General features: G+C 41.3%; 1 protein-coding gene and 1 long non-coding RNA gene across 2 annotated transcripts in view; one reads left to right on the forward strand and one right to left on the reverse strand.

Moving 5' to 3' along the window:
* The first annotated feature begins 6,892 nt into the window (after window positions 1-6,892).
* The window catches only part of LOC121782268 (receptor kinase-like protein Xa21), a 178,636-nt gene continuing 159,211 nt past the window's right edge, over window positions 6,893-26,317 (forward strand). Inside the window, exon 1 of the mRNA XM_042180030.1 lies at window positions 6,893-6,962. The gene's annotated coding sequence lies outside the window, so the exon portion shown is untranslated. The remainder of the gene's footprint in view (window positions 6,963-26,317) is intronic.
* LOC121782271 lies at window positions 22,984-23,575 on the reverse strand. Its single transcript, XR_006046287.1, has 2 exons — window positions 23,395-23,575; window positions 22,984-23,233 (listed from the first exon to the last, which is right to left on the reverse strand). It is a non-coding gene; the product is annotated as an uncharacterized LOC121782271 (long non-coding RNA).

Here is a 26,317-nt window from a genome sequence, read left to right on the forward strand (position 1 = left end):
AACCCTAGTGGTCGACGGGATTTCGCCTCCCGGGATTCCTAATCTTGTTCGCGGCGTCACGTTGGGGAGTTTTTCCTTAACAATGTGTATATATGAACATATTCAAATTTTCATATTCTAAACACGCATATGTGGCCATATATCTATATAATCATAAAAATCAGTCCCTCCGTCCCTGAAAATTTGTCACCTATTTCCTTTTTCGTCCGTCCCTAAAAATTTGTCACCTTTCACTTTTACCATTTTTGGTAGTAGACCCTACATTCCACTAACTCATTCACACTCACATTTTATTATAAAACTAATATATAAAAGTAGGACCCACATGCCACCAACTTTTTCAACTCACTTTCTATTATATTTCTTAAAACCCGTGCCGGGTCAAATGGTGACGAATTTTGGGGGACGGAGGGAGTACATGAATTAATAATAACAAGAAATTAATAGAGCATACTTTTAGTGTCGGTAGTCTCCACAAGCTTCCTGGCAAAATCTACTTGGGATTGGGGGGACATTAAGAGAACAATTAGAACCAAATGAAAAACAAGTGTTTTCCTACTAGAAGGGAATTGTGATACGAAGATTGAGAATGGATCAAGTTATATTGAAAGATAACCGAACCGGTTGGATCAGTTAGCAAATGTCGTTGCCACTTAATCAATGCAATCTCTCTCTTTGCTCGTTTCCTTACCAAAGTAATTTATAACTCCCAATTTTGCACTACTTTAAAAGTAAAGCGGCAAGTTCGGGGTCGATCCCACAGAGAAGTTGGTGTATCGAGTGTGTGAGTAGTGAACAGGGGGTTGGCTGCTGCCACGCTTTAACTTGGGAGTTTTTAATTACTGATTTTACTCTAGGCAGAATTAAACTTGCTAACTTGATCAAGGTAAATTTAACTACTGGGTCAAGTAAATTGCAGGCGAAATTAAAACAGTAAATGCGCGGATGAAAACGAAATAACTTTGATAAAAACTAAACTAAGTACAACGTGAAATGTAAACTAAGCTAACACTTCGGAAAATAAGAAAGCAAGTAAAACCGAGAAGAATCTCGGCGGGAAACTTAAGAATACACCGACAGAAATGAAGTATTCTGCAGCGCTCCCTTCGGTCGCTCTTCTAACTAAGCTATCTAGAGAGCTGAACTAAACTAGAGAGCTAAACTAAAACTAGTTAACTAAGCTAAACTAAAGACGGAAAGTAAAGGAGCAGATTTCTTTCTTGTGGTAGCACATCCTCTATTTATAAGCTCAACTTCAACCTCCAGCTGGATAACGATCTTGACAGGGAATATTCGTTCATGCTGAGAGTAAGCGACTCATTGATTGCTACGTGCCTTTCTTCTAGAATGACGACGTTTTTCAGTAACAGATTCGTGACTCAGCTCCGTCCTTGCGTCTCATATGCGAGCACGTGTCCCCTTCTAGAACGTCGTCCTTGATAACAGAATGGTGCGCCACATCCAGCTCATTTCCTCACGTGTCCTTCTTCTGGAAGCCAGTGGTCCCCGCCTAACTGCTTATTACTCCCCTTGGTCAACTCCCCAGATTTATTGGCCCTTTTCGCCGATTGTACTTGCTTGATCAGCTTGGCCTTGTCGCCTTGGTCAAGCGGCATTTCTGCACAATTAACACTTGTTTTGCGCGATAAACCGATCAAGTAGCATACATTTTAACCAAAAACCAATGCATGAAATAGGCCTTATCAAACTGCTCACACTTAAAACATACTTGTCCTCAAGTATAAAGAAAAAGAAAAGAAAAGATAAGGCAAATTTCAGGCATGGGTTGCTCATTTCACGAAAGTAAAAAGAAGATGAAATGAAAAACAAGACTCAAAACAAAAACACATATTCACATGTATGCATTAGACCGAATAAATTTCCAACAATCATACCCGAGGTCGAGGTCAATCCATTTGCCAGTAGCTTATGTTTCTTCTCTTTTGCGTTTCCTTGATCAAGGTGTCTGTTTGTCAAGATTGCTCAATTTAAACCACTGTTAGATTCACTCAGTCACTCATTTCTCACCAGAGATGTTGGGACTGTTCACTCGGTATTGACACAAATTTAATACCTCGAATCGGACTGCACAAGATAGTTCCTTAAGGTCTTTGTTTTGGGTCGTAACGGGGCTTAAGTGTAGTAACGTATTCGGGTAGGGTCCTAGGGGTTCTAAGTTTAAAAACTAAAATTTTAAACTGTAAAAAGAAAATCACATGAGTCAAAAGACCAAAGATCTGACGAAACTTGCTGGATCAGGTAGGGATAATTATTTTCCTACTGGATACTTGACTTGGTCAAATTTCCACCTTTAGCCTCTAACTTTTGGCTTATTTCCTAACTTTCGATTTCTGGGTCAGGTTACAACTTTTTCCTGCCCTTTCTTTTTCTCAAACTTTTCTCAACGATTTTTTTTTTACTTGATCAACCCGATTGCCTAACTTGATCAACCCGGCTACCCTTTTTATTTTGACTTTTCTATTGCTATCCCCTTTTGTTTCCCTTGAAAAACTTCATCTCTTTGACCCTTTTTCCCATGTGATATGAAACTTGAATTTGGTTTTAAGGCTTCAAAGAACGGGTAGAAGTGTATGGGCTCAACGTGGCTAACTAGGGGGTGCCTTGATTAATGAGGTGGGTTCGTGGTACGAGGGAAAAGAGACGGCTCAAATGGCTAAGTCCTAATGCCTTTAGTCCTTACTACTTGTGCAATTTTCATCTCAATATTGAAGTCAGCCTCTCGTAAAAATTTTCTTTGTAAAATAGTAGAAAGTGTTCTATTTTTGACTTATAACTCACATATAGAGAGGCTTCACAGTTGGTTTAAAAATGAGCGTTTCCATCATACTTGCGTCATTCAAACTGATCAAGTTTTTGCAATCAAGTTTTTACATTTAAGCATATTGACTCATTTTTTTTACTCTTCCAAAAAGTAATCAAGTCTTTCATTTATCCAATTTCATGCATATTGCCTATTTATTACTTAACTGAAATTTTGATTTTTGAAAATTTTTGGCATGTATGATTCTACTGTAACTAACCCGTCCCCCCTCCCCACTGCATATGAACTCGTCCTCGAGGGACTGGATGCAGTGGAAAAGAAGGGTTAGGCACAGGCAACGGCACAACAACAAACAAGGGAAACTTCTCACACTTAGACCAGACACTGGGCTAAGTGTGAGATAGTGCCAACAATCAAAACATGCTAATCAAAACAGAAAGACAGAAACCAAAACAAATATAGGCAAACAAAACAACAAAGACTTCCATAAACTTCTCACACTTAGTGCATACACAGGACTAAGTGTGAGAACGGAATCGAAAATCACAATTTACTCAAAGAAACTGAGTTAAGGGTGATACTGCTGCCTTCGAGATGGTTGAATAGGGGATGTTGCACGCCTTCCTTATTGCCTCCATTACACAGGCCTTCCTTATTGCCTGCAAGGCGTTTGCATTCATCGGAGCTCCTTCTACTTGGTATCTTTTCCTTTATCTCCTTCGCGCGGAGGGGCATGCTGGGCAACGTTAGTAAGCCCCATATCTTGACTGGTATGGTGGCCCTTCTTGGGAGGAGGAAGGATACTTTCTTCCCCCTTCCTCTGCTCTTACCCGACTGTCCTCCACAGCCTTGCTTGCTTCTACGGCTGCCCCGGTCCCTTGGGCAGCTTGTCTCTTCTCATCCACCTGCCGCCTCAAAACCTCAGCTTCCTTCAGCAGTTGGTCCATCGTCCGGCGGCGTGTCCTTCCCGGGACAGAATCGTCCTCTACAGTCAAAAAGAGTTTCCATTCTACCTCCCTTCGTCGTAGTAGGAGATCACTTGGGAGAGGCAGAGAATCTTTCCTCTCATTCTCATCATCAATATTCACAACCTCAACCGGTTGTGGTAGCCCTTTTGGACGGTATGTAAGGTTCCCACCAGTAGTGTTGACGGGGTGTCTTGAGTGGGCGTACCCTCTGCTGGTGGTGACGAAGCGGGGTCAGTGCCGGTTGGAAAACTTCTGAGTAGTAAGTCCAGACGCCTTATGTAAGCCGGGTCTACATATTGGAGTGGACCGATGAATCTGGAAAGCGATAATGGGGTTCTGGTTCGGTGGGGAAAGGTTAGGGTTTTCCGAGTTGGCTGGTGACAAGGATCTCCGATTACCACTGTTGATACCGGCTCCTGAAGAAGAAGAGGAAGTATTGAGTTGAGTGCTCTGCATTTTTTCTGGTGATGATTGTGAGTGATTCCTTGGAGGGGATTTGAACTTAGAGAGAATTAGATGAGGATAGCACGAATGTTCCGAAGGCAGTTGATGAAAGTGGGATCAGATAGACCCCTTTTTATACAGAAATCCTGACTGTTGAGATCCTTCCTGTTGAGATCTCTGCGACTCTTCGGGTACAGGCGCGCCTTTTCAGAGTGTCAGGTGACAAAGCTTCTCTGATACGCTTCCTCTTTCTCTCCAAGACGTCATTTCATTGCGACAGTTGGCACCGCCTGACACCTCTCCAATGACTGCTCACGTCCTATCATCACCTGTCCTTATCAACTAAATCAATGTACAACCAATTAAATTCAAATTGCACTGATCACGTGGACAATTAAATCCAGATAAAAACTCACATAATTCCACTTGATCAGTTTCTTTCCTCCACTTCAGACTTTAAAAACCAACACACAAAAAAAAATATGTACACTAACTACTAAGGACTTGACCGAGTTCCCCGAGGACGTCACTTGATCATTTTGATAGATTAAGAGTTTGTTGCTTGATCAAGCAGACTACCCATGAGTACCCGATCACTCTTTTTACCTTTTCACTGGTGCGAGTTAGGCACGAGTAGCGGAACGTCATCCACTACAAATGCCTCCATTCCGTCCCTTCCGAGCAACTCGCTTGTCACCAAGTAGTCGGCCATGTCTGCAAACCATGGCTCTTCCCGCGTGTGTTGTCCCTTGCTTCTTTGTTCGGCTTGATCAATTCTCCCTGCCTGGTAGACCCACTGTCGTTCAGATGTGACTGGATCAGGTGCAGTTGCTTTTCAGGGAAAACGTCTGGAATGGCTTCACCGTTATCTTTTCTCAAAATTCGGCTCAGGTGATCCGCCACTATGTTCTCACATCCTTCCTTTTTCACTGCTTCCCAATCAAACTCCTGTAGAAGGAGTACCCATCTAATCACCCGCGGCGTTGATTTCTTCTTCGCCAAGAGGTGTTTGACGGCCGCATGGTCTGTATAGGCTATCACCTTGGACCCAAGCAGGTATGGTCTGAACTTTTCAAATGCGAAAACTGCCGATAGCATCTTCTTTTCGGTCACATCATAGTTCCTCTGTGCCTGATTCAGTGTTTTTGACGCGTAGAAGACGACGTAACTCTTCCCTTTGATTTTCTGACACAATTTTGCCCCCTCAAAGGGGTGATTCCAGTCGGGGGCGCGTATTATCGGAGAACTTATAAATTGGTCCTTCAGAAATGGGAACGCGGCCTTGCAGGCATCAGAGAATTCAATCTTCACGTCGTTCTGGAAAAGCTTCGTCAGAGACTAGGCTATCTTTGCGAAATCCTTGATGAATCTTCTATAGATCCCGGCGCGTCCCAAAAAGGCTCTGACCTCCTTCTGGTTGGTAGGGTATGGGAGTTTTGCCTCCTGTGTGCACATTGTCATGATTGTTCGAGGGTCTGCCCAGTTTGATTTTCGCTGCTTGAGTATTAGTTTGGGTTGACACTGGAAGAGTAGATCTTTCTGCCCCACCATGAGCTCTTCCTTTCTCAAAGCGGGGTCGAATCTTCATTGTCGATCAAAGTGGGGTGTCACTCCTTCTTTTATCTTGGTGGGATGCATGCACAGCTCCAGGTAAATCTCTATCAAGGCATGCGTTTTCCACTTGACCACCTCCTTACCCATCCTTAGTTCTTCCATCAACTGCCCTCCTTGTCCTTGCAGATTTGGCTTGAATGATTTTCGATAGGTCTGGTTGGACAGGTTCTTAAGGGTAACAGGCAATGCGGGTAAGGACAATAGTTGCCTTGTAGGCGAGGGATTTTCCTTCAGCATTTCTCTCAATGAGGCGGGTTGGTCAGGTGGTTTTTCTACCCTACCCGGTTGAGTGATCTCTTCTGTCTTGGCTGGTAGTGTTGGCTTGCAGAAATCCATCATTGCCTTTTCAATGGCTTCATCATCCAATTCCCCAGTCATTGTTGCTTCGAACTAGTCAGTTGCTTCCCTAAGTCTATTTCAGCTCATTATAAGTTAAATATTTTGAGGTTGAATGATAAAAATAAACAATTTTCAGATTGTGAAGACGTCTATATATACGTTACGTGATCAACGGGGCAAATGAGGCTGTGGGTCATCGTCGACTCAAGTCTTCAAGCACTGTTAAATACTCCCTCTGTCCCATTAGAAATGAAACGTTTTCCTTTTTGGTCTGTCCCATTAAAAATGAAACGTTTCTAAAAATGGAAACAATATTCTCTCTACTTTTTCTTATCTCTTACTTTACTCTTTCTTCATTAACTCACAAAACAACACTACATAAAATCCCGTGCCGAAAAGCAAATGTTGCATATTTAATGGGACGGAGGGAGTATTTTGAACCAACTGTTTGATGAAATGCCTGATGAAAGTTTGCCCTCCAAGTGTTTGATGAAATGCCTGAACGAAAGGTTGAAACACGCCAATCCCATTGGCGTGTATAACTTGGGAGAATTTTTGGCCTTTTTTTCACGGCGGAAGGCAACATGAAAAACGCCACCCGAATTGGCGTTTTTTGAAACACGCCAGTGGGTTTGGCGTTTTTAGTTCAAACGCCAACCACATCGGCGTTTTTCAACGTACATGCAATACGACGACATATACGTTGTAAAACGCCAATACGGGTGGCGTTTTCACTTAAAACACGCCAACGAGGGTGGCGTTTTTCCCATTTATGGAATAGATAACAAAATGGGTACATTTACGTTATTTTAAAGGCAAAGTCGCCTATAAACCCGATTTCCTCTGGTGTCCACTTCCTAAATCAGAAAGTTAGAAAGTTTCTATTTTAAAGGGCGAACCAAAATGTAAATAGTTTTTATTTTTAAGGGACGGGGTAGTATAAAATCAATGTATATAAGTAGGACTCATATTCCATTAATTTTTTTTTACCAATTTTATATATAATCAAATAATTTCTTAAAACCCGTATCGGTAATATGGAGTGCAGTACTTATTAGTTCTCGTAATTCAATATTCGCACTTGTCGTTAACTGTACTAGGATTACATGTACATTTGCAAGTTTATATTTAGTGCTATAAAAAAGTAATCTAATTTAGGAACAATATGGGTGTGAGCTCGGGCCTAATATAAGTATATTTAGGATTAATTCTCGTTAATGAAGGTTTCAATTGATGAGTTTGTGGACTTGTAAAGGATAAGAATCAGATCTAAACATACTCATGTAACTGAAAACTTACACTAGACATTAAATTTTAAGCCCAAAATGTATGTAAAGTGTAAACATTGACTAGTTAGGTGTCTGATAGTCGACGCAACGTATAGAAAGCGGTCAAAAGTTTAGTTAAAATGACATATATATATTTACATAATCATACACACAGTAGCACAGTTTGCAATATTTTATTTGGAATTATTTAACTTATATTGTGATAGAAGCATTTGGTTTGGTTGTTGGGGCTTGGAGTAGTCAAGGTTCGTCTAGGCTGGAGGAGGCCCACCTCTGCAAAGTTTTTTGTAGCGACAGTCGCGGGGTTTGGAATGTGGAGTTAATGTTTTATAGGTGATGGATGATGTCTTCTTTTTCGCCTCGGCTGTCACAAATTAAACTATATTAGCTCCATCAACCATGTTCAGACACAGAAAAGTATTCACTTGTCCAACAAATTTTGTGTGTGTGTGATACGGTTAATCCCCACGTCCCGACGGAGCCAGACGCCGGCACCACGCGGGAGGAGGGAGTAGAGGATACGCAGGCCCCGACAATGACTTATGAGACGTTGGAAAGAGCAAGGCCATCGCCGAGAGAGAGGAGGGAGCAGAGGAAGTCGGCGAGGAGAATCAAGCCGCCCTTGAGGTTCGGGGAGTACGTTTCCAAATGAGGCGCGAGAAGATGGCGCGTAGAGTAGGATTAGTTTTGCTTATATTTTAATTCTGTATTTAATTGAACTATTGGGTCGAGCAATTTATAAGCTCCGGGCCGGGTTTTCTTTGTTGGTTCTTTCCCGACCCGTAAGTCGAACCAACCCTAGGGTCCTTAGATTACAAATAGGCGTGAATTTATTAAATGAGCATGAAAAATTTCGCCTACTTCTTCTTGTTTATTTTCGTTCTTTTGCAAAACCCTAGTGGTCGACGGGATTTCGCCTCCCGGGACTCCTAATCTTGTTCGCGGCGTCACGTTGGGGAGTTTTTCCTTAACAAATTGGTGCTTTCACTGAACTCATGGATCATGCATCGTCTGACGCCGGAGGATCCGTAGGGTTCCCGATCAACCGATTCCCCACACCACCGATCAGCGGTGGATTCTCGTCGGGATCGCTCACGCAGGCACCTGATCCTGTGTCCACAATGTTCGAGCATGTCCTGGCCTCTTTGGCACGTTTTGAAACTCGCATGGATGATTTTGATCGCAGATTGGTGCCACCACGGGCGGACCCGACGCACAGCTCTGGACTTCCCTCTCATTGGTTTACTGATTCCATGCCGCGTTCGATCCCGCCGTCGATTTCGACCCAATCGGTCGCAACTACTATTCCATCTACGCTGGGCTTCGGCGCAAGTGATCAGCAGCGTTTTCCAGGGGGTATGAGTGGGGGTTTGCCGCAAGTCAGTGCAGTCCCTAATCCTATATTGATGCCTGGTCTGCTGGGAGGGTTGGGGGCCGGCCCGCCGGTGGGGGCAGGAGGGTTAACCTCGTGGGAGCCTCCGGGGAATCACCAAGGGTTAGCTATGCCGGCGTATCGTCAGCCTACTTCGTGGGATAATCCAGCGTGGAATAATAACGGGGGTCATCGTGCGTGGGACGAACCGCGGGACGTGAAGATGAAACCCCCCGTTTTAATGGGTCCGACGCGGTGAATTGGATCGCCCGAATCCAGTACTATTTCGATCATCTTATGATGCCGGAGGCGTATCGTCTGCACTATGTCGTCATGCTCTTTGACAATCAGGCAGCAGAGTGGGTTTTTAACTATCGTGCAAGCAACCCGGTTGTTCTCTGGAGCGATTTTTTGGAGGACGTGCGACGACGTTTTGATCCACAATGTTTTGAAGATTACCTTGGTTTAATTGCAAAACTTGTTCAGACGGGGTCGCTTGCAGAGTACAATGCGACCTTTGAATCAATGCGGAATCGGATTCCTAATGTCCCGGAATCAACATTCTTACCTATCTACGTGGCGGGTCTTCAACAACCGGTGCGAAGTCAGGTCAAGCACCAACATCCGAGAACGGTAGCGGCCGCGATGGAGCTAGCTATCGAGTTTGACGGCAGCAGTATGCCGCCTGCGCCTCAGCCAGGCCCGCGCCGTACGTGGCCACCCCGGGAGCTAACTTAAGGACAATAGTTGCCTTGTAGGCGAGGGATTTTCCTTCAGCATTTCTCTCAATGAGGCTGGTTGGTCAGGTGGTTTTTCTACCCTACCCGGTTGAGTGATCTCTTCTGTCTTGGCTGGTAATGTTGGCTTGCAGAAATCCATCATTGCCTTTTCAATGGCTTCATCATCCAATTCCCCAGTCATTGTTGCTTCGAACCAGTAAGTTGCTTCCCTCTTAAGCTTTTCATCATTAGTGGAATCAGAGGGTGGTTTAATGAAAAGTTCCTTCTCCAGACACTTTTGCTCCAGAGGTCTAACAGTATCTACCGATTATATGCTCTCGCTGTCCTGTGGCTTCCTTGCAGCTTCATTAATGTCGACTGTAAGTCGCTCTCCATTAAACTCTAGATTCATCGTCCCATGGCGGACATTAATGACTGTGCTGGCGGTGGATAGGAAAGGTCTTCCGAAGAGGATTCCAACGGACTCCTCCGCTCCTGGCTCCATCATCTTTATGACAAAGAAGTCGGAGAGGTACATAATCTTGTTCACCTTGACGATTTCATTCTCCAGAATTCCCTCGGGGTAAATGCAAGATCCATTTGCTAGTTGTATCACCATATCAGTTTCGACTAGTTTTGCTTCCCCCAGCTTTTCATACATAGAATATGGCATAACATTGATGGAAGTCCCTAGATCGCACATTGCTTGCTCCATTAGAATGTCTCTGATGGAGATGGGAAGCGTAAATACCCCTGGGTCAGTCTTCTTTGGGGAAAGATCACTAGGTTAGATCACTACGGTCACATTCTCTGCTTCGACCATCCTCCCCTTCTCAGCAACATGTTCACAGGTGCCAGACTCTTCTTCTGTTGTGACTTGATCAAGGGTGCTGGACTCAAAGCTTCCGTTATGATTGGGTCTGGGTGCTGGAAAACTCGCAGATGAGCTTTGATAAACTGTTTCTGATTTCAGAGAGACTGCATTGACATTCTCTCGCCCAGTAGGTTGTTGCACTGTAGCCAGAATTTTTCCTTCATTACCTCTCAGTTCGCCCAGTGACATGGCAACTTTAGATAGCTGTTTCGTACGCATATCTAGTGCAGCCCTCTGTTCTTTCTGGGCTTCTTGTATTTCTCGCATTGCATCTTGGGGCTGACGCGGGATCATCACATCTCCTGGACCTTCATTTTGCTGCTTGTTATATCTTTGATTAAAACGGCCTCCTCCATGGCCTTGCTGGTAGTAGCCGGAAGGTCCATAGTGCTCTTGTTGGTTCTGGGCGAAATGATTCTGTTGGTTTCCTTGGAAGTACTGTGGATTCCCTTGGGGTTGCTGGTTTCCTCTTTGGTACTGCGGGACATAATTCACCATTTGATTATTTGGCTGCCTTCCCTGGTTGCTAAACTAAGGGATTTGGTGTTGGTACCCCCAGTCTCCTTCCTGTTGTCGGTTAGACCAGTTAGGTTGTCCTCCACTTGACCAGTTCCCTTGAGGTCCACTTGACCAACCTGCCTGACCTCCCTGCATTCTATTCCCTCCAGTGTTTGGTCTATCCTGGATCCGAGCAGGCCAGTTGGGCTGCCCGTCAGAGGGTTGTATCTGTTGTGTCGAGGATGGGGGTGGTTGGCTTTGATTCTGATCAGTCCACCTAAAGTTGGGGTGGTCCCTCCATGGAGCATCTCTTTGCTTCCCCTGGATCCAGTTGCCATTTGCGTTCCAGTGGCCAACGGCATTCACTTGGGCATGCGGCTCCACCTCTGGGGGAAACTCGCAGTAGTAATAATGATGTTTTTCTGGTGGGGGCGGTTGCGGCACATACTGCGTCTCTTTTGGGGCAGGTGGTGGTGGCGGTCTGGCTTTCTCAACTGCTTCCAGTAGCTTCTTCTCCATTTGCTCAAATCGAGCCTCCAACTTTTCATCGTTGCGCGCCTCTGCTGCGTGCACTGCCCCTCGTCTATACTGCCTTCAGGATGTCTCGTATGAGCGCTTGGCCTCGATCAGCCTCTCCAGGATATTCTTGGCTTGGCTAAATGGGGTTTTAGAGAAATCCCCTTGAGCTGCGAGGTTGAGGTCGTTCTTGCTGTCCACCGTGAGTCCGCCATAAAAGATCGAGTAGATCTCTCGCTCCCCCAGCTTGTGGTTAGGGCATGCTTGAAGCAGCCCTTGGAATCTATCCCAGTATTGGCCGAGGGGCTCATCGTACTGCTGTCTGGCTTCTGTAATCTCCCGCTTGAGGGCACTTGTCTTCGACGCTGGAAAGAAGCGATCGAGAAATATCATACGGAATTCAGCCCAGGTCCTGATGGATCCTTCTGGCAGTCTTGACAGGACGTGGTTCCAGCCGGCACGGGCTGAATATCACAATATCGGCAGAACTCCTCCAGAAAAGCGTACGGACACTCCTTTGAAAGACCGTAGAAGTGGGACAAAACGACCAGTACTCCCGATTTGATCACGATGGTCCGCATCCCAGGAGTAGTGGTGATGGCATGTGTGGTGATAAGGCTCATTTCATGCATCGGTTTAAGGGTGAAGTACATGCTACTTGATCGGTTAATCGCGCAAAACAAGTGGTAAATGTGCAGAAATACCACTTGACCAAGGCAGCAAGGCCGAACTGATCAAGCAAGTACAAAAGGCGATAAAAGGCCAAGAATCGGGGGAGTTGATCAAGGGGGAGCGATCAAGCAGTTAGGTGGGGACCGCTGGCTTCTAGAAGAAGAACACGTGAGCAAATGAGCTGGATATGGCACACCATTCTGTTATCAAGGACGATGTTCTAGAAGGGGACACGTGCTAGCTTATGAGACGCAAGGACGGAGCTGAGTCACGAATCTGTTACCAAAAAGCATCGTCATTCTAGAAGAATAGCACGTAGCAATCAATGAGTCGCTCACTCTCAGAATGAGCGAATATTCCCTGTCAAGATCGTTATCCAGCTGGCGGCCGAATCGAGCTTATAAATAGAGGGTGTGCCACCACAAGAAGGAATCGGAGACTTTACTTTTCGTCTAGTTTAGCTTAGCTTAGTTATCTAGCGTTGTTCAGCTCTCTAGCTTAGTTTAGTTCAGTTCTCTAGCTTAGTTAGATAGCTTAGTTTAAAGGGCGACCGAAAGGGAGCGCTGCAGAATACTCATTTCTGTTAGCGTTATCTTAAGTTTCCCGCTGAGATTCTTCGCAGTTTTTACCGCTTTCTTAGCTTCCAAAGTGTTAGCTTAGTTTAAATTTCACGTTGTACTCAGCTTTTAGTTTAATCAAAGTTATTTTCGCTTTTAATCCGCGCATTTACTTTTCTGTTATTACCTGCAATTCACTTGATCCAGTAGTTAAATTTCCATTGATCAAGCTAGCTAGTTTAATTATGTCTAGATTAAAAACAGTAGTTAAAAACTCCCAAGTTAAAGCGTGGCAGCAGCCAACCCCCCCTGTTCACTACTTACACACTCGACACACCAACTTCTCTGTGGGATCGACCCCGAACTTGCCGCTTTACTGTTAAAGTTGTGCAAAATTGGGAGTTATAAATTACTTTGGCAAGGCGGAAGGGGCGAGAGCTAGAGTGCATTGATTAAGTGGCAACGACATTTGCTAACTGATCCAATCGGTTCGGTTATCATTCCATATAACTTGATCCGCATTCTATTCGCATTTTCGACCTCTTTCCAAGCCCTTCCATGTGGGCTCCCTGTCGTCATGAGCGTGTAGAGAACCGATTCCAGAATCATTGTCGGCGAGAGCCATCTTTGCTTCTTCGGGTGGTGGTGGTTTGGGCTGTGTGTTCTTTTCTTCTTCCTCCTCGCTGGTCAGTTGATCAGTTGCTGCTGCTGCTTGTGCGGCTCTGTATCGAGTGGTGACGACGCCGGCTTCCTAGACTCTCCACTGAGTGTTAGTGCCTCTGTATATCAAGGGGTGATTCCAGTAGTCGCCGTGGTGGTACCTTCTCATCAACAGTAGGAAAAACAAATGAGAAAAGAAAGAAATAAAATTATATACACCTACGCACTACGCACAAACATAAAATAACACCATGCTTCCCCGGCAACGGCGCCATTTTTGAAGGGAATTGTGAGACGAAGATTGAGAATGGATCAAGTTATATTGACAGATAACCGAACCGGTTGGATCAGTTAGCAAATGTTGTTGCCACTTAATCAATGCAATCTCTCTCTTTGCTCGTTTCCTTACCAAAGTAATTTATAACTCCCAATTTTGCACTACTTTAACAGTAAAGCGGCAAGTTCGGGGTCGATCCCATAGAGAAGTTGGTGTATCGAGTGTGTGAGTAGTGAACAGGGGGTTGGCTGCTGCCACGCTTTAACTTGGGAGTTTTTAATTACTGATTTTACTCTAGGCAGAATTAAACTTGCTAACTTGATCAAGGTAAATTTAACTACTGGGTCAAGTAAATTGCAGGCGAAATTAAAACAGTAAATGCGCGGATGAAAACGAAATAACTTTGATAAAAACTAAACTAAGTACAACGTGAAATGTAAACTAAGCTAACACTTCGGAAAATAAGAAAGCAAGTAAAACCGAGAAGAATCTCGGTGGGAAACTTAAGAATTCACCGACAGAAATGAAGTATTCTGCAGCGCTCCCTTTCGGTCGCCCTTCTAACTAAGCTATCTAGAGAACTCAACTAAACTAGAGAGCTAAACTAAAACTAGCTAACTAAGCTAAACTAAAGACGGAAAGTAAAGGGGCGGATTTTTTTCTTGTGGTAGCACATCCTCTATTTATAAGCTCGACTTCGACCTCCAGCTGGATAACGATCTTGACATGGAATATTCGCTCATGCTGAGAGTGAGCGACTCATTGATTGCTACGTGCCTTTCTTCTAGAATGACGACGCTTTTCAGTAACAGATTCGTGACTCAGCTCCGTCCTTGCGTCTCATATGTCAGCATGTGTCCCCTTCTAGAACGTCGTCCTTGATAACAGAATGGTGCGCCACATCCAGCTCATTTCCTCACGTGTCCTTCTTCTGGAAGCCAGTGGTCCCCGCCTAACTGCTTGATTACTCCCCCGATTTATTGGCCCTTTTCGCCGATTGTACTTGCTTTATCAGCTTGGCCTTGTCGCCTTGGTCAAGCGGCATTTCTGCACAATTAACACTTGTTTTGCGCGATAAACCGATCAAGTAGCATACATTTTAACCAAAAACCAATGCATGAAATATGCCTTATCACTTACCCATGCTTTGAAGTTATAATTTTGTTGAGTGTTTTTGGATGTGATGTTGTGTTGCATTTGGAGATAAATTTATAGTAGCCGTAGTAGATAAATTTGAGCAATTGAGTGGTAGATATATTTTACGAGACAAGTTGACGTAGTCAAAAAGTTTTTCCACATGCACATGGGAATGGGATAAGGAAACCTCAATTATTTTGAATCTCAAATAGTGTTTCTTCACTATTATCTAGACAATCAATAGAGAAGTATCTGTGTCATACGTAATTAAGGAAAATGAGAGGAAAGGCCCTTGTCTTCTTGGTCTAGAAGAGGGATAACAAACTTTCATTATTGAGTTATTGCAGATTTTTTAATAATTTACAATTCAAATATTGGTATTTCGGGCCTGTATAGTCAGGGCTCGGCTTGAATGTAGGCCTCCTCCTTCTCGCACAAACGAACATAATTTGCTCCATTAAAATAAATGAGTATTCAAACTCAAGGGTCGAGTGGCATGGACTCGTCCATCCCTAATCAAATGGTCAGGGGATCGATCTCTCCTTCTGGGTATGGAGCAGCTTTAAATCCTTGGGCCAGCTGTCTCATCTATTAAGGTGCCTACAAATCAGCTCGGAAAATAGTCATTAGGCCTGCCGGTGGTTACCCTGGGTAATTACTAAAAAAATTAAATGAGTATTCACGCGTTCATAAATATTCATGTCACATTATTGTCTACTTGTTTAGTGGAGTTGTACACTATTACCCGCGCATATTGGATGTTAGTATTTGTTAAATACGTGTAAAGTATTGGAGTATTAAATATATATTGCGTAACACCGGTTAAATTACACATGTGTAGCTATTTTTAGGAGGAACTATTTAATCAATTAAAATTTAGAATTATGAGTTTAAAATGAATTTGATTTGTTAGACAAGATAATAGAAAGATATAATACTTCATGCGATAAGACACCACCAAGTTTGTTTATGACTAAATTAGTCAGTGTGAAGATGAAATGCATAATCATAAAATCTAATATGATCTTGACATACAAAATAATGTTAGTTGCAATATGAAATAAGTCATAAGATTCATTTATAATTAAATTAGTCATACGTGTGAGATGATTAATAAAGAGATACAATCTTATCTTAGCATTATGAAGTGTCGTCAAGGATTGGACTTTTAAATAAAAGATGATTGAATAAGAGATAAAAAGATTAATTATAACTTTTAATAATAAGTACTTATAGCAACTTAATGAATCCTTTGGATTTGAGCAAATATACATTTTGTCGAGTTAGAACATTTAAAAAAATGTAATCGAAAAAAAATATGAATAAATAAAACCTCTAGTTATGAAAACACATAGGCCATAGCTACCGAACAACTACTTCTAAAAATATTAAAACAATCAAGAATATAAGTGTAAATATAGTGATTCTCTCAATTGAGAGACCAATTCTAATACTAGAATTTTTATTATATAGGTCTTCAAACAAGATTACCAGCTACATTCTAATCCTCTCAAACAAGGTTAGAGGAGGAAGAGAATGATATGAATTAATCACTGATTGGACTCCAAAACTGCTGGGAAAATCGGCTTGAACTGAGACAGATGTACCTTGGCCCTTTTTGCACCCTTTTCGATCTTTTTCTATTATTTATCAACAAACACGTCAAAAATACCAAATGTATAACATATACAATTTAGGAACATAATTTACATGATTGACATTTAAAACGAGTCAAATTTAGTCCCCATGAAGGTGGCCTTCCGTGACAAATAGTCTTGTAACTACATTCGCGGCGCTTGTAACCTGGGCCCCCGATTGGTTTAATGGGTCCCCCCCGGATTGGTTTAACAGCGCCCCGCCGGAGTGGTTTATCGGCGTTCGTCTCGGCTTCCACAAATAAAAATATATTAGCAACAATACATGCACACTTTTATCAATTATTGTTAATAAAAACATCATACTTTAATTCTGAAACAACATGACGGTTAGTGACTCGTCATCTGGCTGAGAATTGTTGAAAATATAATGCGGAAAATAAAATACAAATGCAGAAGGTAAAAGATGGGAAAAGCTTTATGGACTACATTGTATTAGACTGGAATTGTTTCTATGTGTTTTGTTGTGTGTTGTTGTGTCTACAATGAAAGCAACCGAGTCTCTTATATATGGTGGACTCGGCCCCTATGTATGGTAATATAATTAAGGCCATATTTTCCTCTATTACATTTATGATAATTGCTATCAATTCCCTTGATTCTCTGTGTCAATCTTCCTTAATTCTTGCTCTGTCAAACTCCTTGATTGTTGCTTGATTGATTGCCCATGATTGCTTGAATTGCTGATCTTCAACACTCCCCCTCAAGTTGAGTATCGAACTTTTCGATATTCAACTTGCACGATATCCAATTTGATAAATAGTTTATACTCATATTTAGGAGTCCTTCAATTTTCCATTGATAGTTTATGCTAGTATCATAGAGCTTCTTCAATTCATCATTGATAGTTTAGACTCATATCAAGGAGTTCTTCAATTTTGGTTGACAGTTTTAACTCGTGTCTTAGGAGCCAATTCCGACAGTTTTTGCTCGTGTCTTAGGAGCCAATCTGACAGTTTTTACTCCTGTCGAGGAGCCTTCTTCAATTTTTCTGACAGTTTTGACTCTTGTCGAGGAGCTAATTCTGACAGTTTTGACTCTTGTCGAGGAGCTAGTTCTGACAGTTTTGACTCTTGTCGAGGAGCTAATTCTGACAGTTTTGACTCTTATCGAGCGCTAATTCTGACAGTTTTGACTCTTGTCGAGGAGCTAATTCTGACAGTTTTGACTTTTGTCGAGGAGCTAATTCTGACAGTTTTGACTCTTATCGAGGAGCTAGTTCTGACAATTTTGACTCTTGTGATGATCATGCACCGCGCCTCCTTTTCACAGCTACTTGTTGTTTTCTTCTCCTGTAGATCAGTCAGCTACTTCCTTCTCCTTTCTCGGTTGCTTCTTCTTCGCCGGGCATAGTCACCTCGATGAATTATCCGGCTGGGGCTGACCTCTCCCCCTCAACCGGATAATTCTTTAACTATTTGCTCTTGGGTCATTCCCCCATTGATCCTTTTCGTCACATTCTCAATGCTCCATTGCTGAGACAAACTTCTTCTGCAGCCTTCTCGTCCTCTCACCGGCTGTCGTCTTTGGCCTACTCGGCCAACATAGGTTTGGAGAGGATTGTTCGGTCGGATTTCATCCTCTCCCTCTCGGCCGAACATTCCTTGAATATAGATTTTATCTCCGGATCTAGGGTTACTGTCACCTCCTGATCTGCGCTCCCCACCACTGGCCAATCAACCCCTTTTGTTCTTTCTCAATTGCATGAGCATATAACATAATCTTTGCAAAATTCTTAAGTTTCGGAATTGGTTTCGGGACTGCCTTGATATTTTCCGAAAGTTGCTGGGGGCTTTGTGTATGATTACTTTGGCTGGGGTCGTGGGGAAATATAGCAGAAGTTGGGGGCTGTCTACTGGAATTAAAAAATGAATGGGGTATTGGCTGTAATTTAACAAGACTTGAGGGATTTATTGTAAATCCCTCTTTACATTACGCTAAGTAGGAATTCCCCCCAATCTTCCAAAATAAACCCTAATTCAAGAAGAGAACCAGCGCCGCCTCCCGTTTCTTCACGGCAACTCGACGCCGTCGCCGGCCATCCGGATTGAAGCTTGCCCTTGACTTCTGCTGGAACGAAGCAGGCTCGACTTCCAGCGCGTTCAGCCGTCGCTCCGCCTGTCCTCTACTGCCGCCGTCGGTGGAGCTGTCACGCCTTCGGCCGGCGCGACTAGCCACCGGTCTGCTGCTCGGCGTCCATGCGCCGCTTCCGTCTCCTCACGCGACACCGTGCTCCTGTCCATTCGACATCGTGGCGACATCCTCTATCGCGTTCGCGTCGCGCTCGTCGAGACCCGCTGCTTCTACTCAGTGATGGTTGTAACGCTTCCGCGTCGGGGTCACACCTTCCCCGTTTGAATCGGTATCGTCGATCTTGGTCGCTGCGTCGGGCAGCGACGCCATCCCTCGCGGAGGCCGCGGTCGTCGCCGTTCAGTGGCTGCTTCGCCATCCAAGGTAGGAGCTTTTGCCGCTATGCGTTGACCTCGACGTCAGCGGCCCCGATTAAGACTCCGTTGTTGGATAATTTTGTCGCTTGGTAGCCAAAAGACCGTGGCAGGCAATGGCATATCACCTCTTCAAACCTGCCAAATTGCTCATTCACAGCAACGGTAGACTGATCTACTTGAATACAACCAAGCATTTGACCCATTTTTGGATATAGACAACTGAGCGAGAGAGAGAGATCAGAAACAGGTAGCTTAGCCGGGGAAATTTGAAATGAGGTTTTACAATTTTGCTTGCGCGTAGTGGAGCACTATTATGTGGAGGTTTAGGGTTGGTTTGGATTGCTGCTCGGATTTGTAGTCGAGGGGCTTGGTTTGTGGGGATGACAATATGATAAATCGAAGCATCAAATTTAGTTTGTGTGAATTTTTTTTGTTTGTTTTTGGATAGGTATATTAACAATTGGTTTTCAAACAAACTAACAAATTACGGATCGTTAGCTGCTCTGATACCATGTTGAAAATATAATGCGGAAAATAAAATACAAATGCAGAAGGTAAAAGACAGGAAAAGCTTTATGGACTACATTGTATTAGACTGTAATTGTTTCTATGTGTTTTGTTGTGTGTTGTTGTGTCTACAATGAAAGCAACCAAGTCTCTTATATAGGGTGGACTCGGCCCCTATGTATGGTAATACAATTAAGGTCATATTTTCCTCTATTACATTTATGATAATTGCTATCAATTCCCTTGATTCTCTGTGTCAATCTTCCTTAATTCTTGCTCTGCCAATCTCCTTGATTGTTGCTTGATTGATTGCCCATGATTTCTTGAATTGCTGATCTTCAACAAGAATGAGTAGTAAAACATTCTGTGATCATATATGTCTATATACTCATAAAACAACATGAATTAATAATAACAAGAGATGAAAAGAGCATACTTTTGATACTGGTAGTCTCCGCAAGTTCTCTTGCAAAAGCTACTTGGGGGGACATTATGAGAACAAATACCACCAAAATGTTTAGAAAAGAAATTACTTTTCGACCCATATTTTTTATGTTAACTATTAAATGAGTCTTTTTGGATGATATTTTGTGTTAATTTGATCATCAATTTTTAGATAGATTTTAGTAAATGAATGGTAGAGAAATTTCCGGGTAATGTGGTGACTTAGTCAAAAAGTTTTTCCACATGGACATGGACATGGGTACGAAAACGAAAGGATGACCCTCGATCAATTATTAAATCTCATTAGTGTAATTACTATAAGCATGTCAATGCTAGACAATATATCTAAAATAGATTGAATACAGTGCAACTATAATCACAGACTAACAGTACTCGATCCCATCTCATATAAATAGATCGGAAACAATGAAATGTTGAAGTGAAATTAAATCTCATCTGCAGTGAAGTTGCTGAGCAATCTGCCATTTCTAGCGTAACGTGTCCTCTAAAAATATCTCTATTTTAAAAAATCAACCCTACAGTCCACTGACATTATTTTCACTATATTTTCTCATCTACTCTCTTGCTACTTCTTTCTCTTAAAGCTATTTGGGGAGATATGATTAAAACAATTACTATCAAAATGTTAAGAAAGAAAAGCAATTATTTTCCTACCCATATTTGAGGTTGAAATTTAGTAAATGGGTATTTGCAAATCAATTATTTACAAGTAAATTTAAATGACTGATGTAAGTGTGCTGACGTAGTCGGAAAATTCTCCTCGTGCACGTGGCTAGTAAGAAAGCACAAGTGGCCTCAATTATTATAAACCAATCATGTCCTAATTATATAGACAATAATATCTTCAAATACTGTACTCCATTTTAGGGATGTCAATCAGCCCAACGGGTTTCGGACAATCCTATCGGGTTTCAGGTCAATCGAGTTCGGATTAATCGGGTTGTGATTTTTTTCGGATTATAAAAGTTCAATCCAATCCTAAAAGCTCGGGTTTCGGGCTAGCCCAAAGGGTTAATCGGGTTGCTATCGATAAAATTATCATGCGATCAATCCATTAAATAATGAAGAGAAGTAGTTATATTTATAAAAATGTAGTCAAACATTTAACTATGATAAATTTGATAATTTGAGATATATGCTTAGACTCAAACATAAACATGAACAAATATTAATATTTGAGATTTGTGCAAAATGAAGTATAAACATATTTTGAGAAAATTTAAAGAATGTTTTAGAAATTTATATGCATTTTTTAGTGAATTTGAAGTTTCTAATTTATTTATCTATTATTATATTAATAAAAATTAATATATAATTAATATATTAAATATAAAATTGAAAGTTATATATGTTGTTATCTATATTATAAAAATAATAAATGAAGTGACGAATTATGAGTCAAATAAATAGAACAATAAAAATTTTCTCTGGTTTTCGGGTCTAGTCCTAATAGGTTGCGGCTTAATCGTGTGCGGGCTAATCGGGTTGTACTTTTATCGGACTATAAATTTTCAACTCTAACCAAATAAATTGGGTTGGCTATTCGAGCAGCCCACAGGCTGCGGGCTGCACTGACATCCCTACTTCATTTGATTAAACTCTACTGCATTCTACTACAGTTCATTTCTACTCCATATAAACTAACAGGGATTTAATTATGAACTTTATTTTATGTTCTGTAAATTGCAATCTTGTAATTCAGTGCAACGACGACCGTAGTACTCTTATACCTATAAATAAATTATAAACCAGAAAAGATTAACTGTTTGGCATCGGAAAATTTCAGAAAGCAATTTTACGGCATCTGAAGTAGACGATAGTCATGAAATCAGGAATGTAAAAATTTCCGAGTGTTCCGAGAAGTTTATGAGTATTTCCAAAGTGTGTGCGAGGCACATGTTGGTTGTGTTGAAGCGATTAGTGTCTGACGCATCGATGTGACCTAGGGTGTTCGATGTTGGCTATTTTGAGTGCCTTTCGGAGTCTTTCTTTGAGATCTTCGGTAAAAAGAGTCTTCGTGTGTTGTTTATATTAGCCACTTTTACACTTTTTGTAGATGTTTCCTTTGGTTTTACTTCATATTTCTTGTGATTATCTTTTATCTGCATATACTAACTTGGGTGTTTAGTATTTAGGTCTCATATTACTTTTATTATTTTTGGCAAGTGGCCGTCATATTCCACTAACTCATTTACTCACATTTTATTACTACCTACGTCCTTAAAAAATACTCTCCCTCCGTCCATGAAAAATAGACAAGATTTTGAATGACATGAGTTTTAATGTATAATTGGCAAAGTAAGAGACATATATGTAAAGTAAGAGAGGGGGAGGGAAAAGGTAGTGAAATGAGTGTTAGTGGATTGTGGGGTCCACATTTAGAATGATGTGTAGGGTTATTATTGGTTGAAAACTTTCCTTTTTGAACTTAGTCTATATTTTGTAGACGGACCAAAATGGCAAAACTTGCCTATTTTTCGTGGACGGAGGGAATAAAAACTTTTGAAGTGACACAGTTTTAATGCACAATTGGTAATAAGAGAGAATAATTGGTAAAGTGTGAGAGAGAGATGAGATAAGTAAGAGAGGAAGAAAAAAAAAGTAGTAGAAGTGGAGTTAGTGGAGTGGTGTCCACTTCCTAAATTAAAAAGTTTCTATTTTTAAAGGGCCAACCAAAATGTAAATACTTTCTATTTTTAAGGGACGGAGGTGGTATAAAATCAATGTATATAAGTAGGACTCACATTCTATTAACTTTTTCTAGGAATTTTATTTACAATCAAACAAATTCTTAAAACTCACGTCAGTAATATACGATCATGTCTGAGTGCAGTACTTAGTCTAACTATTAGTTCTCGTAATTCGATATTTGCACTTGTCTTTAACTATACTAGGATTACATGTACATTTGCAAGTTTATATTTAGTGCTATAAAAAAGTAATCTAATTTAGGAACCAGATGGTGTGAGCTCGGGCCTAATATAAGTATATTTAGGATTAATTCTCGTTAATGAAGGTTTCAACTGATGAGTTTGTGGACTTGTAAACGATAAGAATTAGATCTAAACATACTCATGTAACTGAAAACTTACACTAGACATTAAATTTTAAGCCCAAAATGCATGTAAAGTGTAACATTGACTAGCTAGGTGTCTGATAGTCGACGCAACGTAATGAAAGCGGTCAAAAGTTTCGTTAAAATAACATACATATATTGAGATAATCATACACACAGTAGTACAGTTTATTTGAAATTATTTAACTTATATTGTGATGGAAGCATTTGGTTGTTGGGGCTTGGAGTAGTCAAGGTTTGGCTGCAGGAGGCCTGCCTCCGCCGTTGCGCCTGCAAAGTTTGAGGTAGCCACACTTGCGGTGGGGTTTGGAATGTGGAGTTAATGTTTTATAGGGGATGGATGATGTCTTCTTCTTCGCCTCGGCTGTCACAAATTAAACTATATTAGCTCCATCAACCATGTTCAAACACTGAAAAGTATTCACTTGTCCAACAAATTTTGTAGACGGACCATATGTGGCCATATATCTATATAATCATAAAAATTACATGAATTAATAATAACAAGAAATTAATAGAGCATACTTTTGGTGTTGGTATTCCCCACAAGCTTCCTGGCAAAAGCTACTTGGGGTTGGGGGGACATTATGAGAACAATTACAACCAAAAGAAAAACAAGTATTTTCCTACCCATGCTTTGAAGTTAAAATTTTGTTGAGTGTTTTTGGATGTGATGTTGTGTTGCATTTGGTGATAAATTTATAGTAGTAGTAGTAGTAGATAAATTTGAGCAATTGAGTGGTAGATATATTTTACGGGACAAGTTGACGTAGTCAAAAAGTTTTTCCACATGCACATGGGAATGGGATAAGGAAACCTCAATTATTTTGAATCTCAAATAGTGTTTCTTCACTATTAGCTAGAATTTGCTCCATTAAAATAAATGAGTATTCAAACTCAAGGGTCGAGTGACATGGACGCGTCCATCCCTAATCAAATGGTCAGAGGATCGATCTCTCCTTCTGGGTATGGAGCAGCTTTAAATCCTTAGGCCAGCTGTCTAATCAGTTTATAGATAGATTTTAGTAAAATGAGTGGTAGAGAAATTTCCGGGTAATGTGGTGACTAAAAGTTTTTCCACATGGACATGGACATGGACATGGGTAAGAAAACGAAAGGATGACCCTCGATCAATTATAAAATCTCATATAGTATTATTACTATAAGCATGTCAATACTAGACAATATATCTAAAATAGATTGAATACAGTGCAACTATAATCACAGACTAACAGTATTCGGTCCCATCTCATATAAATAGATCGGAAACAATGAAATGTTGAAGTGAAAATTAAATCTCATCTGCAGTGATGTTGCTGAGCAATCTGCCATTTCTAGCGTTTGGAAGATACAATCAAGATCGAATAGAGTTGAATTATAGTTTCAACAAAAAGAATATCTTTAATTACCTTTGTGCCATCCCCACCCGAAGTCCGCCGAACTAAGCGGGAAGATGGGAATGAGATAGAGAGGAACGGAGGGGAAGCATTCTTGGAAGGGGCGGCGAGCAGCAGCTAGTGGTGTCGCCGCTGAGGAGGGAGGAGCTCCGATCGAACCAGGGTTCCATGAGTTAGGAATTTAGAAATTGATTTGGGAAAAATGGAAATGAGGGAGTGATGAGGCTAGAAGCATGTGGGCCAAATTTTTAATTCATTTAGGCCTGAAATTAAATCTGTTGGGCCTGGTCCAGATTTTTGCCTTTTGGGTCTTGTTCTTTTTCTTCCTTCTTTGGCGGGCCTGGAGAAAATTCTGGGGGAAAGGGATAGAAAATCTTTTGGGCGACGGACCTGCTTTTATTCCCTCGGGACGCCGAATTAAATGTCATTGGGCCGTAATTTTTTCGATTGGGCCATGATAAAAAAAAAGAAGGGAGAAATTAGTCATGTTATACCATGTCAATAAATGACTAAATGGAAATTAAATAAATTTTAAGCAAAGTGAGTATTTAAATAATCAAGTATTTAAACCCAAGAGAATTTAAATTCGAAAATGGACTTATGAACATTTAAGTCATAGCATGAGCCGCTAATGAAAACATCAAGTTTAATTTATAGACTCCCCTAATGTTTTGTCAAATTGAATGATGGATAGCCGTTAAATAAAATCCACGACAATAAAGTTAGAATATTTAAAACTTCACTAATGCTCGAAAATTTCGGCAAGGCCCCAACTGAATTAAATCACTCGATTTAATATATACTCAAGGATTTTGTGAATTTGAGAAGAAGGAAGAAAAATAAATCACACACTTAGGAATGCATGCACGCTAAATAAATAATTACTTAAGCCTAATTTAAGTATATTATTTGTTTATAAGGGGCATCGTCTCAAGACAAGTAAAAGCAAGTCGAGGAACGCTCGTTTGAGAAACTAAGCAAACGAAGTGGGTTTTTCTTTCAAAATGTGATTTTATGTGAAAACGTGAATATTTTGAATGAGTTGTCATGCCATGTTTTGTTTATGATTACCTATCTGTTGGCTATGCTAAACATGTTAAATCGAATTCGGGTCCCAGTAGGACCGTAAACCCTACTCGGACTAGTGTACACATATGGGACTGTGTGCTAGCTTTCGAGTTGGCCGGTCCAGTGACCGTCGTGGAATGTGGCCACATTCCCGGTTCACACAAGATCAGATATGGTATGTTATGAAATGTTTTGTGATTGCGCAGTCAAATTTATGAAATGATAAATGATTTAGTGACCGGGGATTTATTTAAAGAAAAAAACCCTACGCTCACTCAAGTATGGCTGACAACTAGATGAGATATGTTTTCGGCAATGAGCCCACTGAGTATATCAAATACTCAGCCATGTATGTTTGTTTTTCTTAACGTGCAGGTTGAGCGTGGTCGGAGCGAGGAGGTGTTGGGGAGAAACTTATAAATAAGTAGTTGGGTAGCTGATTTAATATGTCTTCGTACGTATTACTTCGTCTTGGAACCTTCCGCTGCAATGTTTAAGCATTACTCTAGCAAGACATCGCATTTGATTAAGTACTCTGATTTCGTTTTGGTTGTACCCCTTTCACTCTACGATATTGCCTTTGAATTAAGTACTTCTTGATGACGAGCTAAGGGCCCATGAGTTTAATTTAGTCGCGAAAAGCTGCACTCACTATCACTAGGGAGATGTGGTCGTGACAGGTAGCCCGAGCTCAAATCAAGTTTAGTGAAGAATTTCGCTTTTCCTAGCTCATCAAATAATTCATCAACCGTCGGGATGGGAAAATGATCGGGCACGGTTGCCAAGTTCATGGCCCGATAGTCAATACAAAAGCGAAATGTCCCATGCTTCTTCTTGATCAACAACACTGGTGACGTCGTGACGAGAAAGGGCTATGACTCATCTGGATTATACCTTGATCCAACATTTCCTTGACTTGCCAATCGATCTCATTCTTCTGAAAATAAGGGTAGCGATATGGATGCACGTTGACTGGTTTTGTG

Source organism: Salvia splendens, chromosome 20, assembly GCF_004379255.2.
Source record: "Salvia splendens isolate huo1 chromosome 20, SspV2, whole genome shotgun sequence".
In the NCBI taxonomy this organism is placed as follows: domain Eukaryota; kingdom Viridiplantae; phylum Streptophyta; class Magnoliopsida; order Lamiales; family Lamiaceae; genus Salvia; species Salvia splendens.